The 17,814-nt window shown below is 41.3% G+C and overlaps 1 long non-coding RNA gene across 2 annotated transcripts in view; it reads right to left on the reverse strand.

Moving 5' to 3' along the window:
- Positions 1-11,785: 11,785 nt before the first annotated feature.
- Positions 11,786-17,814, reverse strand: part of LOC136792695 (uncharacterized) — a 38,154-nt gene continuing 32,125 nt past the window's right edge. Inside the window, exons 4-5 of one of the 2 annotated variants that reach the window (XR_010836863.1) lie at positions 17,039-17,074; positions 12,723-14,978 (exon numbers count right to left, since the gene is read on the reverse strand). This is a non-coding gene — a long non-coding RNA (uncharacterized lncRNA). Of the gene's footprint in view, positions 14,979-17,038; positions 17,075-17,814 lie in introns of both variants that reach the window. The other variant, XR_010836864.1, reaches the window with a different exon arrangement.

The raw sequence follows: 17,814 nt of genomic DNA on the forward strand, positions 1-17,814 counted from the left end.
TGAGAAAAATATAAATGGGTTATACACAAGAGAGGCTGTGATGTGAGCCCAAGGGTGCCTTTGGTTGCTCTTAAGAATTTGCATCTGGAAACCAGCTCATAATAGAGCCATACCACTTAGGCAAACAAACAAATAAACAACAAACAACAAAACCCTTCTGTTTTGGGCTGAATCGCTCCCAACATTGACTAAATTTCTCCCTACATTCCCTCTCTCTTCAAGTGATTTGGCGGTCGCCACTGCTCAAACTCATCAGAAAACAACTGCTTTATGCTCAAGGGTTGGGTATTTTTGGGTCTTCCAATGCCCCAATATAGGAAGATTTGTGATTTAATTTTCTGTGTTCACATTTTCCTACTTCTTTTCAATGATCTTGGCCCTAAACACACTACTGATGTGTTTTGTATATATATCATTCATCTGAAGCTATTTTTAGACACTTCCTAGTTTTATTTCATTTCCAGAATTTGCCAAATATTTGTTATGTCTTATTCTCTCTGCATCACATTCTGATTTAATCTGTTGGCTGGCAAGTTATTTATACCTATTGATACTGCCCATAATGACACTGTTTCTTAAGTGAATTCCCCTCCCCACCATTTTCTCTTTATTTTTCTTTGTCATTTTCAGAGTAAACTGATTGTAGAAGTAGTATATCATCCAGTTGCCAGGACAACTGAAGCCTTTTGCTGGTGGATAGGCAAAATGCCTTTAATCTATTTTTCATAATTTGTGTTATCACTGCTACTACTACCCTTCTTGCTCTTAGTAAAAAGCCTAGATAGGCTTCTTGGTGCCTTTCTGTGATAAGAGGAATCATCATTATCTGAAGAGTCAAGGTTCAATGGGCTGTTCTGCAGAATGTAGTTTTGTTTGTATCTATATGTAGGCAAGTTAAGTGTTCTGGGAAGACAGTTGGAATAATACACCAGTTAATATTGGTAATTTAATTTATAGTTGACAGTCACTGGCAGAAATAAGCTTTTATTGGGGATTAATTTTTTATGGTGAATTTTGAAATTCCCAAGTCATGAAGAAGTCCACTGGATTATATAGTTATCAAGGTAGTTGGCCAGTAAGTATTTATTAAGTAACCATCAGAAGTTGGTGTGGGTTTGGTATTAACATTATAAAAGCCCTTTAGGATTTATGAAAATAGAAATCCCTATCCTCGAGAATGATTCCATCATTGCTTGTGTAAGAGAGTGTGCTCAAACTGGGCAGTCACCAGTCTCCTATGGCTTCTCTATAGCTCACACCAGAGGAAATATAATATAGTGGTTAAGAACATGGTTGCTAGGGTAAGACCCAGTTTCCAACTGAGGCTCCCCCAATTACTAGCTGAATAACCCTGGGTAAGTTAGTCAACCTCTCTGACCACCAGGCATTGTGTAAGTAAACAATTTTGTTCACTAATGTCTTCTTAAGGCCTAGCACAGTGCTTAGGATAGAGTAGGAACTTGATACATTTTTATAATGAATGATGTATGTAAAGCACTTAGCACATTGCCTAGCACAGAGTCAGTGCTCACACAATAAGACATTAAAAAAAGCCACCTTGGGAATTCCCTGGCTGTCCAGTGGTTAGGACTCCACACTTTCACAGCCAAGGGCGCGGGTTTGAGCCCTGGCAGGGGAACTAAGATCCCACAAGCCATTCAGTGCAGCCAAAAAAAGCCACCTTGATCTCAGAATGCCAGATGTGTGACATATTAACTTGGTCTGTATGGTTGGTATTAACCTCTTCATTTATCCAGAACATTTATTGCATAGAAGCTGTTATGTAGGAGAAACAAGGATGTATATGTTATGATACTTGCCCTCAAAAAGTTTACAGTTTAATAATGGATAGAAAACGTGAATAGAAATAACTATAATAATAACCAGTATTGAATTATATTAAACAGTATATCAAATACCTTATAAATGATGCTTTGCATTTTTTGGAATTCAGAGAAGGGAGATATTATTAGATACAGTAGCATAAAATTAAAAGTCTGTGTGCTTTTTATTATCACTATGAGCTGGCAATTCTAAACAATGTCAGTGGCAACACACTGTTACCTCCCCCCTTGGCATGCCACTGACAATATTTGACAAAATTGATCAAGGAACACTTCATGACTGTGGCCCTTAAAGGACATAGGGAATTCTATGGGCAAAGATGGAAGGCAAGGCAAGTAGAGAGAACAGCTTCTCCAAAGACCCCGGGGCAGGAAGTTGTGTTTGGAGAACAGCCAAGGGAGAAGAATAAAGTTGTAAAGGTAAAGATAGGTTGGCATTGGCTGCCAGAAGAAGGAAAGATGCCATTTATTGAGTGCCAACTACCGGTGGCCAAAGGATTGGCTTACATTGTCTTGCTTAAAACTTACAATAATCTTTCCACTTGGGTATTATTACCCCCATTTTATAGACGTGGAAACAGGTTCTGAGAGTGTCAAGGTCTTGCCCCAAATCCTGCAACTAGTGAAGGGCAGAGCTGGTATTAGAACAGAGATCAAATTGCTTATAAAACCTGTGGTCTTTCCACCTATGTAGCTTTGAACGCTGAGCTGAAGACAATGGGGGGCCACTGGAGATTTTAAAATCGTGAAGTGATCTGAATAAAGCTGTAGTTCAGGGAGGAGAATCATCTGGCACTGGTGTTAAGGATGAGCTCACAGTGGGAGTTGGGAATCAGGGAGGCCAGTTATGATGCTGCTGGAAGAGTCTAGATGAAAGGGATGATGGAAATGGAGAAAAGATGTCAGAGAGGCTGAAAAGAAAGAATTGCTAGGATTTGGAGACTGACTGGAGATTAGGGAGTGGAAATGAGGAAAAAGAAGGATGCAGAGATGCCTCTGAGGTTCTAACCTGGGAAACAGAATGATGGTGCTATTGCCAGAAACAAGAAAGCCAGAAAAAGGAGGGAGAATCACACAATCATGCCCTTCGATTTGGCTATGGCCGAGGACATCTGGCCTGTCCAGGGAAATAAGACAAGCATATAATCAGTATAAACATAGCAATTCTAAGAGTGAGTTGTTGATGAGATGTTGGTCAGGAATTACATCAATGGGCTTGAAAATGAAAAGAGTTTCCTCATCTGGAAGAAACCTTCTTAAAGGAAGCTACACTGGATGGAAGAGAAGGGCTAGAATACTTGACAGGAGGAGAAAGATTATTCTCTGTAGTTGGAAAAGCATTAGTCAAGGCCTGGCGAGAGGAAATAGCTCACCATGGCTCCATGCCTGTGAGAATGGAAGTGCCTCTCTTTTACTGGGCCAGGGTGACTACAGGTGGAGTGACCATTTCCCCCATCTTCCCCAGTTCCCATCTGTAAGCAAAGAGCATTGGACTTCTCTTCCTGACAGCTCACTCCACCCATCCACCCCCAATCTAATAAAGGAAAGGATTAGGAAGAGAAGCAGGCCTCCTTGATGGGTTTAGAAAATAATTGCATAGAAAAAAGCTGGATGCATGTTCTATTATACATTTGCATTTACAAAAATCAAGAATTTGCAAAGGCTTATATTCAAGAAGGCAAATGAAATCACCCAATTAAAAGAAAAGAAGATGGCAAGGACTCAAAAACTGGTTACAGAATGTAATTTAATTGAAGAAAAACCAAGTATGGCAAAGGTATAATCTGCATTTCCCCTGGGTCTCAATTGAGTGATTCAGCTTTTTTTAGTAAGTGGGTCAGAAAACTGTTAATCCTATAATGATTTTGTTCAACTGCATTCAGCTGGTACATTTGTTTCTTGCAGATTTTAAAAAGCAAGTATGTTAAGCCTGTCAAAGTTGTTGTTAACCCAATATCACATTGCTTTGTTTATCACCCATGAATAATGTATTTATTTTCTTGATTGAAGTCTGTCCTCTTAATTGGCAAGTAGTGACAATATTGTTGGCGGTTTTACTTAGAAATTTTGTGTTTTGTGTTGCGCAGCTCTATGGTATAGCTGATACAGTGATACCATATAATAGGGAGTCTCGAACAGAAATTTAACAGGACAAACCATTGCACTACATGAGGACAAATATAGGAGCTGATATCTTGGTTTTGTGGAGGCAGAGCTCAGGTTTAAAAACATAAGCCATGAGTCACCATGGAAGAGCTATATTTTTTCAGTCAGTCCCTGGATGTAGTAATCTTAATTAACATGAGTCCTATTCTAAAATGTGGACCTGCTCTTGATGTGCTGGCAAATAAAAGATTTCAAAGCCTTTTAGACAATAGACCAGGGCCAGGTCATAGATGTCTCTGAAGCTCAGTTTTCTTAGCTGAAAATGGAGTTAAAAAATAGTGCTTACCCTAGGGCTTCCCTGGTGGCACAATGGTTAAGAATCCACCTGCCAATGCAGGGGACACAGGTTCGAGCCCTGGTCCAGGAAGATCCCACATGCCACGGAGCAACTAAGCCCACATGCCACAACTACTGAGCCTGTGCTCTAGAGCCCGTGAGCCACAACTACTGAGCCTGCACACCACAACTACTGAGCCTGTGCTCTGGAGCCCACGAGCCACAGCTACCGAGCCCACGTGTCACAACTACTGAAGCCCATGCACCTAGAGCCCGTGCTCCACAACAAGAGAAGCCACCACAATGAGAAGCCCTCACACAGCAATGAAGAGTAGCCCCTACTTGCCGCAACTGGAGAAAGCCTGTGTGCAGCAATGAAGATCCAACGCAGCCAAAAATAAATAAATTAAATAAAGAAAATTTTTAAATTTCTTTATTTTTAATAAATTTTTAAATTTATTAAATTTAAAATTTAATAAAATTTTAAATTTTATTAAAATTTAATTAAAATTAAATTTTAAATTAATTTAAATTTAATTTAAATTAAATTTAAATTAAATTTTAAATTAAATTTAAAATTTATTAAATTTTAAATTTAAAAATTTTTTTTAAATTTTTTAAATTTTTTTTTTAAAAAAAAAGTGCTTACCCAATAGGCCAAGACATGGAAACAACCTAAATGTCCATCAACAGATGAATGGATAAAGAAGATGTGGTACATATATACAATGGAATACTACTCAGCGGTAAAGAAGAATGAAATAATGCCATTTGCAACAACATGGATGGACCTAGAAATTATCATAATAAGTGAAGTAAGTCACAAAGAGAAAGACATACCATATGATATCACTTATACGTAGAATCTAAAATATGGCACAAATGAACCTATCTACAAAACAGAAACAGACTCAGACATAGAGAACAGACTGGTGGATGCCAAGGGGGAGAGGCGGTGGGGGAGGATGGAGTGGGAGTTTGGGGTTAGCAGATGCAAACTAATTTATATAAAATGGGTAAACAACAAGGTTCCATCCTATAGTGGAAAAGAATATTGAAAAGAATGTATATATGTATAACTGAATCACTTTGCTGTACGGAAGAAATTAACACAACATTGTAAATCAACTATACTTCCAGGACTTCCCTGGTTTCTAGTGGTTAAGACTCTGCACTCCCAATGCAGGGGGCCCGGGTTTGATCCCTGGTCAGGGAACTAGATCCCACATGCCGCAACTAAGAACTGGTGCAGCCAAAATAAATAAATAAATAAATAGATATTTTTTAAAAAATCAACTGTACTTTCATTAAAACAATAATGCTTCTACTATATTTTAAAAAGATAACCAACATGGACCTACTGTGGAGCACAGGGAAAATTCTGCTCAATGTTATGCGGCAGCCTGGATGGGAGGGGAGTCTGGGGGAGAATGGATACATGTATATGTATGGTTGAGTCACTTTGCTGTGCACCTGAGACTATCACATTGTTAATAGTCTATACTCCAATATAAAATAAAAAGTTTAAAAAAACAGTGCTTACCTTATGGAGTTGTTGTAATGATTAAATAAATAAACACATGTAAAGCGTTGAGAACAGTGCCTCGCACATAATAAACACTATATAAATGTTGATCTTGTTATTGATGGGAAATTCTCCAAGGCATTACTACCATATGAACTTTGTTGGTAGACAAAGTCTGACCTCACGGAACACATTTACTTCTTTTCTGTTGGAATCTGCATAACTCTTATTCTCAAAGCACAAGCAAAGTTGTGAGGCATTTACCTTGCTTGTCTATTCTTACCTCTTCATTTAGTGCCCCTCCCTCAGCTTCCAGGCACCCCACACCCTCAGGATTTTGTGCTCTGGCAAGACAAAGCCAACACCCCACAGGCAGTACCCCAAGCTCTCGTCTTCACATAACCCAACTTGCAAGTTCCTAAGAACTGGTCACTGTAGCCAGTATGAGAAATTGACTGATGCCAATGAAAGTCATGACTGATAATGACAATGGATTACACACAGGTATGTTTTAACCTTCCTGGCAGTTTACTGCCAACATCCAAAGGAACACTCTCAAATTGTAGAATTTAATTGACTGAGATTGGCCAATATGGAAAAAACTCTAGGGTCATATGAGGCCCATTGGTGCCACCTCTCAAGTCTATAGTTTTCTCTACTGTCCCTTGAAAGAATTCTGGGCCATTACAGAAAGAGAACTTTTGCTCTTGTTGTGAATTCAAGGGGTTTTATGAGATTTGCAGGACTTTGGGTGAGACTAGAGAAATTCTTGGGCTAAATTAGGGGTTTCCAGGTGTGGGCAAGCTGCTGAATAGTAAGTATAAGGTAGTTGGGGGGGGGGCAGGTGCAGAAGAGTAACAATGAAATATTTGGAGCTGGTCTGAGCCTAAGACAGACATTGTTTCTTTTGGAGCAAACTAGGCTTGGTCCAGGGGACCTAAAGCAAAGAGATGGACTTTGCTACTTTCTAATTGTGAGTCAGTATATGTTGCCAAAACTAGCAGATGGTTCAGAGAATCACAAAATATGATTAAACAATTGGTAAATAGAACTTACAAAGAAAATGTGAATGTTATTTTACTGAAGATTGGTTGTATCAGTTCTCCTGGAAAACTGAACCAATAGGAGATATATCTATATCTATATCTATCTATCTATCTAGAGAGATTTATGATAGAAATTAGCTCACGTGATTATGGAGGCTGAGAAGTCCCACCATCTACCCACATGTCTTCTGGAGAAGCAGGACAGCTGGTGGTGCAATTGAGTCCAAGGCCAAAAGCTCAAGACAATAACTGGGGGGCTGCTGTTGTAAGTCTCATTCCTAGTTCAAAGGCCTGAGAACTAGAAGAGAAACTGTCCAACAGCAGAAGATGAAAGTCCCAGCTCAAGCAAAAAAAAAAGCAAATAGAGCTTTGCTCTGCTTTTTTGTTTTGTTCAGGCCCTCAACGGATTGGAGAGGGTGAACTTCTTTGTCAGTCAACCGATTCAAATGCTAATCTCTTCCAGAAACACCCTCACAGACGCACCCAGAAATAATGTTTCACCAGCTATCTGGGCATCACAGCCCAGTCAAGATGACTCATAAAATTAACCATCACAGTGGTGATCAATTGTTCGCTAATTGCACTGAGGGTTTTAATTAAACATCAAAGAAAACTTTCAGAAAATGCTGGTTGCCTGACTCTGGGATCATTTACTGAGTTTACAGTAAAGGTGGGCTAGGACGGCTTGGATGTGGCCATGGTGAACATCTAAATATGAATGAATGATACACAAATGCCTTATCTCTATTATAACTAACCATGAAAACAGAAGTTAGTGTGTGTTGACATAAGCTCACCCACTATATTGGTCACATATGTCAGCATGTAGTGACAACATTTCCAGAAAGTTCTTGCCCTTAATTTAACACTTAGGTCATTATGGTAACTAGCCTTTGCAATGCCTGCAAACAGATCAGGATGATTTGTGTCAGCTGTGGAAAGTTTTGACAATGAAAAGTGAAGGATACAATTTTATATCAAAGACAGCTGTGACTTCCATGATAAAAATTTCTTTTCATACAAATGGACTTTGTCTTTAAAGCTAAGATTAAATCTTCAGGACATAAGTTGGGTTATGGAAGCTCATTAGATTCTTGAGTAATAGATATTGTGAATTAGGTATTACCACAAACTGTTACTCTTAAGAAATGAATTCATGACCATTTCCTAGGGATGGGAAAGCTTTCTATGTCAAAGCCACCTAGAGAAGAGTGAAAAATCCATTGTTCACACAGGTTTGGGCCACTTACCTTCCATTCATTTTTTCCTTGAAGTTTTGAGTAAGTGGGACCCCCTTTGGGGCAGGTGCAAATATAGGAGAGAGAGGAAGAGGCCAGAGGAGAAAGAGTGGAAAAATTAAGCGAGGAAATTGTTTGATCAGGGTGTCAGATCAGAGCCAGCTGTCTCAGTAAGCTAGCAAGGGAAAGGGGGTTTGAAATTTGTCCATGTTTTGGTCAATTAAAGGGGGAACTATGGAGAAAGTCAGAGATGTGCTGGTGATTCTTGTTTTGTTTTTTGCCAATTTCTTTTTCTCCTTGAAATGAACACCAGGGAAGTCATTTAAGGTATAGAATCATTGTACAAAACTGAGCAAATATACAGTACCACATGCAATTGCTCTCATAAAAATGGGAATGTCCCAAGAGGATAATTTACCAATTTTAGTTATGCCGCAGCTCACTAAAAATTGAACGCTAACAATGTAACTTTTAGGGTTGATTAGTCTTTTCAGAACACATTCTTGGGAGTGTGAAGCATAGTCATCTGGTATTATTTCAAATGATGATTAAAAGTGAGTCTTTTGTGGTAAGGATTTCTGTTATTTTATTATGTATTTATTTTAAGCCTCCTTGCCAACCACTGTGGTACAGTTCTGCTTATTTTAGGAAGCATGCATACAATTTGCCATTATTGTATTCAGTATCAATTATCCACTTGCTCTGTGTGGGTGAGTTGCAGAGTTGAGAATTTCCTTAAGAAAATGAGTTCTGATTTTTAAGTTTACTTTTATCACTTTCTTATTTCAGCTGGCTACCTGGGGTGAAGAAAAGCTCAAAAGACATCTGATGCTGCTTTTAACTTTTGGCTTGAGTCATACAGATTGGATTTAACTTTAATGAAAACAGAGGAAATAAACTCTGAATGTATGTTTGTCCAAATTAATAGGTCTTGGACAAGAAGCCTGAGTCGTTTTTAAAAATTCATAAAGAATGCACTTTTCATTTTTGCTGTTTGAAATCTCAGGTATTGCTTAGCCTAAAACAATCAGGCCAACAAAATGATGTACTATGAGATTCTTGGCAAAAATATTTTAAACTCCACCCAACCTCCCCTCCCAGGGTCTACCTCTCCCTTGTCAGCCCCTGCTTTCCCCACATCCACACAAAGACACCCTCATCAGCTTCAGCATGGTAATGAGCTGGGCCCCTGCCTGCCTTATTTTCTTTCATCATAGAGACTGTTTCTCAAAGTCCTGTTTGTGATTAACTAACCTTGGTGGTTACGATAACAAAAGGTGAAACAGTTCAAGCAGCATGTGGGAAATTTCCTTTACAGATGGTTTCTTTCCCTTTGGTGGAAAAAACAGAAACTACTGGATGGCATATACTGGCTCATAATTAATCATAAGCCAGGTTTGATATCCATCAAGCTGACTCTCCCAGAGTGTTCTGATTTATAGGATTGCCTCCTTAACAAGAAGGTAGGTGGTTCATCCTCGCCTCTGTCTGGGTCTAGAAGGAGTTAAACCAATGAAAGATTAAAAACGTCTTGGACAAAAACATCTAGATCTGGCTTTTTATCCGAAAGAATTTAAAGCAGGGTCTTGAAGAGATATCTGTATATCCTGTCCACAGCAGCATTATTTCTTTTTTTTTCTTTTTCTTTTTTTTGTTTTTTTGCGGTACGTGGGCCTCTCACTGTTGTGGCCTCTCCCGTTGCGGAGCGCAGGCTCCGGACGCGCAGGCTCAGCGGCCATGGCTTACGGGTCCAGCCGCTCCGCGGCATATGGGATCTTCCCGGAGCGGGGCACGAACCAGTGTCCCCTGCATCAGCAGGCAGACTCTCAACCACTGCGCCACCAGGGAAGCCCCACAGCAGCATTATTCACAATAGCCAAAAAAGTGGAAGCAACCCAAGTATCTACTGACGGATGAATGGATAAACCAAATGTGGTATAAACACCCAATGGAGTATTATTCAGCCTTACCAAGGAAGGAAATTTTGATATGTGCTTCAACATGGTTGAATCTTGAGGACATTATGCTAAGTGAAATAGGACAGTCTCAAAAAGACACTTATATAAGGTACCTAAAATGGTCACATTTCTAGAGACAGAAAGCCAGATGGTGGTTGCCAGGGTCTGGGGAGAAGGAAGAATGAGGAGTTATTTAATGGCTGGCTATTGAGTTTGCCTTGCAAAATGAAAACGTTCCAGGGATTGGTTGCACAATGCAGTGAATGTACTTAACAATACTGAACTATGCACTTAAAAATGGTTAAGATGGTAAATTTTCTGTTACGTGTATTTTACTACCATAACAATACCTGGAAAGAGGAGTCAGTGAGAAACACTGACTGATGCCAAGTTTGAGACTGCGACAGGGAGAGGCAAGTGTTGGGTTCTGGACACAGATGGGGCTGTTGTGGTTGGCACCAGCCATCCCCCTTCGGGACTGAAGGGCACTTGTCACAGCTGACACCCCCCCGTCACCAGCCCTCAGCTGTCAGCCTTGTGTGGGAATCGCCCTCGGCAGAAGAAAGCCATCCTACCCAGTGTCACAGCTACTTCCCCAGGGCAGCTCGCATCCAATGAGAGGTCAAGGCAGGGGCAGAAAAGGCCCAGTCCTCTTGGCCCCAGATGCGGACAGCTCTGAAGGGTAAGCCCAGCTTCAGAGCTCCCTGAGGGGTCAGCTGGAATCTCGCTGTGACTATGTCACAACGTCTCTCTCTCGGTCGCATCTTGCTTCCTTCACTTGCCCCGCAGGTGTCACGCTGAGAGCCTTCTCTAATAAACTTCCTGCCTGCTAAGCTCAGCGATAAGGGTCTGATAAGGGTCTGAGTCACATCACCAGCTAAGACACCAAAGCCAGCAGTGGTGGTAGCTGAGATGGAGGTGAATCCAGACTGGGTAGTGAAGGAGGAAGAGAATGGAGACCAGCTCAAGAAGAGAGACCCACGGGGCCATGGAGGAGCCGGTCCACGGAGGAGAGTACATGGAGACGGGGTCCAAGCAGAGCAAGAGGTGGTGGACTCTGGTACACACAGAGATGTCCCATTCAGACCCCTCTTCAAGGAGGGACTTGCTGCCCAGCTGTGAGGAGTGCGGTCAGCAGGTGGCCTCCAGCTGTCAGCTCCTTCAGGGTCAGCCTCTCCTGAGATCATGCCCCTCCCAGGGCAGCCTGCCTCAGGGCTAAAAGGATGAGGACATATAAAGGAAAGGCTGTTTTGTGCTATGAGTTTCCTGCTGGGTTGACCCAATGTTTGTGTCCCCGTAAAACTTGTCTGTTGAAACCTAATCCCCAAGGTGATAGTATTTGGAGGTAGGGCGTTTGGGGGATGGTTAGTGCCCTGACAAAAGAGACCCCAGAGAACTTCCCTGTCCCTTCTGCCAGGTGAGGTTATAGCAAGAAAACAGCTGTGTGACCTAGGGCTCTCATCAGACAGAATCTGCCAGCACCTTGATCTTGGACTTTCTAGCCTCCAGAATGGTGAGAAAAATGCCTGCTGTTTATAAGCCACGCAGTCTATGGTATTGTGTTTTAGCAGCCCAAGCGGCCTAAGTCATGGGTTGACCAAGGCTCTGTCAAGCTTGCATTTGCACTTTGCCTTCTGCCTCTTCCCAACGTTTACATATCCTGCACCCCCCAAAACTCCACCTTGGTGTTTGCTTCCATATAATCCAACACAACATAAGCACCGATACTTTTAGCAGATATTTTTAACTTATTTCATTGTCTACCACATTGTAGGTCCTCACTAAATGTTTGTTGAATAAATAAATCAAATTAAACAATATTAACTACTATGTAAAAAGCATTATTATGCTGGTTATACAAAAAAGCATAAGAAATTCTGTCTTCATTGGGGCTTGTTGTCCAATGCCCTCCTAGCTTGCATAATGGGCCCATGAACAAAGTGACTGGGGTGGCAGAGGTGGAGACCGTGCCTTTCTCACAATTATACCCAATGATTCTGTGCTTCTCACCCCTGTAAACTTGGGCTCTCTAGGGTAAGCGTTTCTAATTTTTGGAGGAGCACTTAGGCTGGGGGACACAGGGAGGGTTCCACTGAATTGCACATTGTGACAACACTTAGTCACTTTGGGCTCCTCATGTCATTGAACCAACAGACAGAGAAGGGAGTTACTGCACTACCTGGGTTAATGGGTTCTGATTGCCGGGGGAATTACTAGGGCTGCTGCTATAGTTGGCCTTTGAACAACATGAGTTTGAAGTGCAAGGATCCACTCATACTTGGATATTTTTCAATAGTAAATACTACAGTACTACAAGATCTGGTCTACAGTTGGTTGAATCCATGGTTGCTGAGGAACCATGGATACAGACAGCCAACTATAAATTGTATGCGGATTCACCCCCTTGTAGTTCAAGGTTCAACTGTACTTAACGGGGGCAGGATAGAGAATGTCTGGAACCCAGAGGGTTCACTAGTGTTATCACTTGATACTTCTATGCTTGGCATGACTGTTAGCGGGGAGTTACAATGACTGCGACCCGACAAGGGCACCTAATCATTCGCACCCTTTGGGGATGAACGTCTGGGTATTCCATCAGGCAAGTCACCTTGACCAACAAAAATACTAGCCGAAGATGAGGGAAATCCAGGTGGGTAGTGGAGGAAGGAGATGATAAATGAATTATGGCCCTAGGACTTGCTATAGCAGTAGAGACTGTGTATTAGTTTCCTATTGCTGCTGTAACAAATTACCACAAACTTTGTGGCTTGGAAAAACACAAATTTATTTTCTTACAGTTGTTTAAGTCAGAAGTCTAAGATGGGTCTCATTGAGCTAAAATCAAGTGTCATCAGGGCTGTCTTCCTTTCTGAGGCTCTAGGAGAAAATCTGCTTCCTTGCCTTTTCCAATTTTGAGAGGCTGCCCACATTCCTTGGCTAGTGGCCCCCTTTCTCCACTGCAAAGCTAGTAAGGTAGCATTACTCAGATCCTTCTTATGTTGTCCTGTTTCTCTTTAACCACAGCTGGGAAAAGTTCTCTTATGTTAAGGATTCATGTGATTAGATTGGGCCCACCTGGATAATCCAGGCTACAGTCCCCTTCACCCAAGTCCTTAACTTTATCGTATATGCATTTTGCCATGTAAAATAACATATTGATAGGTTCCAGGGATTAGGAATATGGATATCTTTTGGGGATGGGGCATTATTCTTTCTACCACAGACTGTAACTTGTGTCACTAATCCTCTTGTCTCAGCCTTCCTGGAGTTTGTGACTGCCACGTTCCTGAGACAAACTCTGTAACTGACTCAACTTGTTTCTCTCCTCTTTGGGAAACAGTAAGGGCAATGTGGTTCTTACAAACACAAGGTGGCCCAATACTATCCTATGGAAGGGCATGAGTGGACCTGAGTCATGCAGGGGAATTGCACTTTATAAACCTTTCCAGATTTCTCGACTACCATCTTCTTTCTTCTTTCCTGATCAGCTTCCTACCCACACTGAGTTATGCTTCTACTTCTGGGCTTGATGCAATGCCATGCATGGGAATTTTCCAGCCTGGGTGGCTGCAAGGTGTCAGGTTACACAACCAGGAAGTGTAGGGAAGTTAGTTTCCCAAGCAATGAGTCTTGACCACTGGGAAGTGGGAAATGGGAGAGAGCTGAGCAGATACGTTCCCTCTCCTTCCTCCCCTTCACAGATCCGCTCTTAGCTGTGGTTTCTCCTGTGGCCCCTCTGGAAAAATCTGTCTGCCAAGCAAACAAGCTACAGCTTCCTGCTATCAGTGGCCAGCATGGAAATGCATCACGTTGCTTTGCATCTTTTCTCACCTCTTTTCTCTTTTTTTCCCACATCCTCACCTCCATAGGATTTTACCTCCTAAATAAAGTGTCAGCACATTAATCTTTGTCTCAGTCTCTGTTTTCTAGATGAACCAGGCTAAGTAAGTAGAACCAAGGAAAGGAAACTTTATGATTGGGGAAGGTCTATAGTGCCAGGCCTCTGGGTGTTTATGAAGAAGGTTGTAAGATTGTAGAAAAAAACGAAAAAGGAAGGCCCTAAAGGCGTGTTTCCCTGACTTAACACTTCTACTGAGGCAAGCCTCTACAATTGGAGATAAAAAAGGGAATGTGGCCTATTCAAATGTCACAGTGACACAGAGAATGTCAAGACAGAAGGAATTCAGAACTTAAGGGGAGAAATTCCATAAAGTCTTCTTTCCTATAAGCTACAGTCCAGTTTTTCATCCATCCACCCATCCATCCATCCATCCATCATCTACTGAGAACCTCCTATGTGTCGGGTACCACACTAGGTGCTAGGAAATAGTAGTGGAGAGAGATAATGATTCTGGTCCTCATGGAGCCCACATTTAGCAGGGAAGACAGAAAGGACACATATAAATGAAAAGTGCAGGATTAAAGGGGAGAATTTTTTTTAGGAGCTTTTGGTGTCAAGAACCAGATGGTCTCCTATTACTACAAGCATATGAATGGAAATGAGCAAGGCAGAAATCTCAAAAGGCTGCCAGGCCTCATGGGAATCCAGATAAAAGCATACAATTCAGCTTCCCTGCATGTGTGGAAACTGGATCTTGTTGGGTTTCTGAATGACTAGATTGTAGGCAGGAACTGTAAGGCCCTTCAGATCCAGTGAAGTGATCGCAGCTCTATTCTTTCCATGAATAAGCTACTATAACAAACAGACCCCCAAATACAGGAATTAATCAAGTTAGACATTTCCTCCTTTCTCACATTCTTGCCCATAGGTAGGAGTTGGTCCAAGGCGATGAGGCAGCTCTGCTCCAGGAAGCTGAATGGGGACCCAGGTTCCTTCTGTGTTGTTGCTCTGCCATACCGGGGTGGGTACTGTCTGTATCTACACAGTCCAAGCTGGCTCTCCAGCACTGCATCATCATTTGATCCTGTGAGAAGGGGGGGAATGGAGGAATTGAGTGGGCAAGTTGCTGAAGTGACACACTTCACTTCCACTTGTTCTATTGACAAGAACTAGTCACATGACCACTCCTACTGCCAGGGAGGCATGGAAACAGTCTCTAGTTGGGCTGAAACTCCTATTACTAAAAGGAAGAAAGGAAGAATAGGTACTGGATAAGATGGCCAGAATTAGCACATAATAATCCCAGTTAACAGTGAATTTCAGATAAACAACAATTTTTAGTATAAGTATGTCCCATTTAGACATATTCATTGTTTATCTGAAAATTATTTGTCGGGTATCCTCAATTCAAAGCTAACCGTGTGTCCTATATTTTCTGTGTCAACCCTAATAATGGGGCACAAAGAGCACTGTCACTTTTGTCACTGGTATTGTCTTTTTGCATTGGTTACAAGTGAGCCATTAAGGCACCCAGGTTCAAGGGGAGGGATCAGAACACCTCTCGATGAGGAGAGAGTGACAAGGTCACACTGCAGAAGAGTGTGTGGGATGGGAGTTATGGTTGTGGCCATCTTTGGAAAACACAATTCGCCTTACATGTTTTATCTCATTTGAACAAATCAAATGTCACCCCTCTTAAACACTAGTTTCATCTTTCTCTTGCACCAAGTCTGTTCAAGGGCACCTGACCCACCCTGGGCTCTCTCCCAGGAATTTGAAATTGGAAATAGAAAGGAAGGAAGTGGGAGGAGACCTGGAACAAAGTGGTGTGCTCTTTAATGGCAGTGCTCTGGAGAAAAAGTTCATGAGCTGCCATTGAATTCTCAAAACTCACCCTTGGTTTCTTCCTTTTATAAATTTTAATTGTTCATCTCTTCCTTTGATGCCACAAAATACCTCTAGCATCCTTTCATTAACTTCCTCTTCTCTCATTGGACACTTGTGTTAATTGCAATCAAAATTTTGCAAGCAAGACACTGCACACAGACAAATTTAACCTTGAAAGAGGTATGAAAGATGGACACTCTTTGGGGAATATTTGTCATTTCTCCTGAGGCATCTATAAAAGACATCACTTTTGTCAGCAACAGGACTGAATATGCCACCATGGTTTATATTTTACTGCTGTTGTCATTGCTGTTTAAAGAAACTACCCACCGTCTGTGTTATCAATAAATAAGAGGTATAGATTTATGGTGACAGCTATCACTCCAGGATTAGAAAGGTAGAATTTGAATACATTTCCACTATTAGACTGGCCAAGAAAAAACTGACCAGTGGAAACTTTATTTACTTTTCTCACCAATCTGATAAAGAGGGGGCAAAAAAAGGCAGTGGGGAGCAAGAAAAACAGAGAGAGGATAAACAGTCCAGGCAGCCTACAAACTGAAGAATCATATTGGGACATAGAAGCATCAAAAATGAGAAAATGCTAAGGAGATATTTCCAGGTAGAGGGTCCTGATATTCAGGCTTAGCTGGGAGGTTTAAAAGATAAACTAATAGGAGAAGTTTTGATAAGAATGTCTTAGAGGAACACTTCTTGATACCTGAGAGGTATGATTCAGTGCAATGAGAAAAACAAGAGTGGTTGCTGAGCGTCATCTCTGGGGGAGTTGTAAGAAAAGAACAAATTACTTGTATTCATTTGGGATGGGCCATGTGAGCTCATCAGATCCTTCAGAGTCCTATGAATCATCCTTGGGGTTTCTTAAGGTTTTACACCCCTAATCATTTAAGCTGCTCTTTTCATGTGTGTCATAACCAGCACAGTGCCTGCTCTCTGTGATCTTCCTTCTCTGCTCCCCTCCAGCTCCCTGGAGGGGATGGCTGCTGGAAACCATTATAATGACTTACAATGTTCTTGAATCACAGACCACAAGCTTCTGGATGCCGGGCGTCCTTCAGAAAAACTATTAAAGAATCACAACATGCTCAGAAGTGTGACGGACTTAACAATCTGTCACCCCAAACGTGCTAATCATGTGGAACAGTAGCAATCAGATTCATGGCTAACTCTTGTGAAATAGAAACGTGACACTTCAGTGGCTGCCAGGTGGTGCTTAAATAAACTGGGACACTTCACCTTGAAAGCTTTCAGTAAGTGCTGGGAAGCTGTGTCCTGTAAAAACAGAAATAAATGATTTTTAAAGCCCTGGCCTCGACATAAGAGTAGTTTGGTCCCATGTTATACAATGTCAGTCTAGTGCTGTTGAGCACTTGCATTGAGGCTAGTGTGATGGAGGAACTGAAGTTGTAATTTTAATTAAATTTTATTCGTTTCAATTTTTTAAATCAAGGTGAAATTCACCTAACATAAAATTAAACATTTAAAAATGAACAATTCCATGGCATTTGGTACATTCACAACGCTGTGCAACCACCACCTCTACTCAGTTCCAGAACATTTTTATCACCCCAGAAAAGACCCCAAACCCATTAAGCAATTACTCCTCACTCTCCCCTTCCCCCAGCCCCTGGCAACCACCAATCTATGTTCTGTCTCTATAGATTTACCTATTGTGGACATTTCATATAAACAGAATCATAAAATATGTGACCTTTTGTGTCTGGCTTCTCTTACTTAGCATAATGTCATTAATTTCCATGTTAAATTTTAAAACTGATACTTGATTCCATTATTGGAAAACCTTTTAAGTATTTTTGGAATTCCCTGGGTATGTGAATCTACTTTTTCAAGTCTAAATTTTTGAAATCTAAATACAAAGCAATAATTTCCAATCAAATTTATCATCTCGGGAGTTCCCTGGTAGTCCAGTGGTTAGGACTTGGCACTTTCACTGATGGGAAAGTTCAATCTTTGGTTGGGGAACCAAGATGCCACAAGCCGCACGGCATGGA

The sequence above is a fragment of the Kogia breviceps genome, chromosome 15 (genome assembly GCF_026419965.1).
Source record: "Kogia breviceps isolate mKogBre1 chromosome 15, mKogBre1 haplotype 1, whole genome shotgun sequence".
In the NCBI taxonomy this organism is placed as follows: Eukaryota; Metazoa; Chordata; class Mammalia; order Artiodactyla; family Physeteridae; genus Kogia; species Kogia breviceps.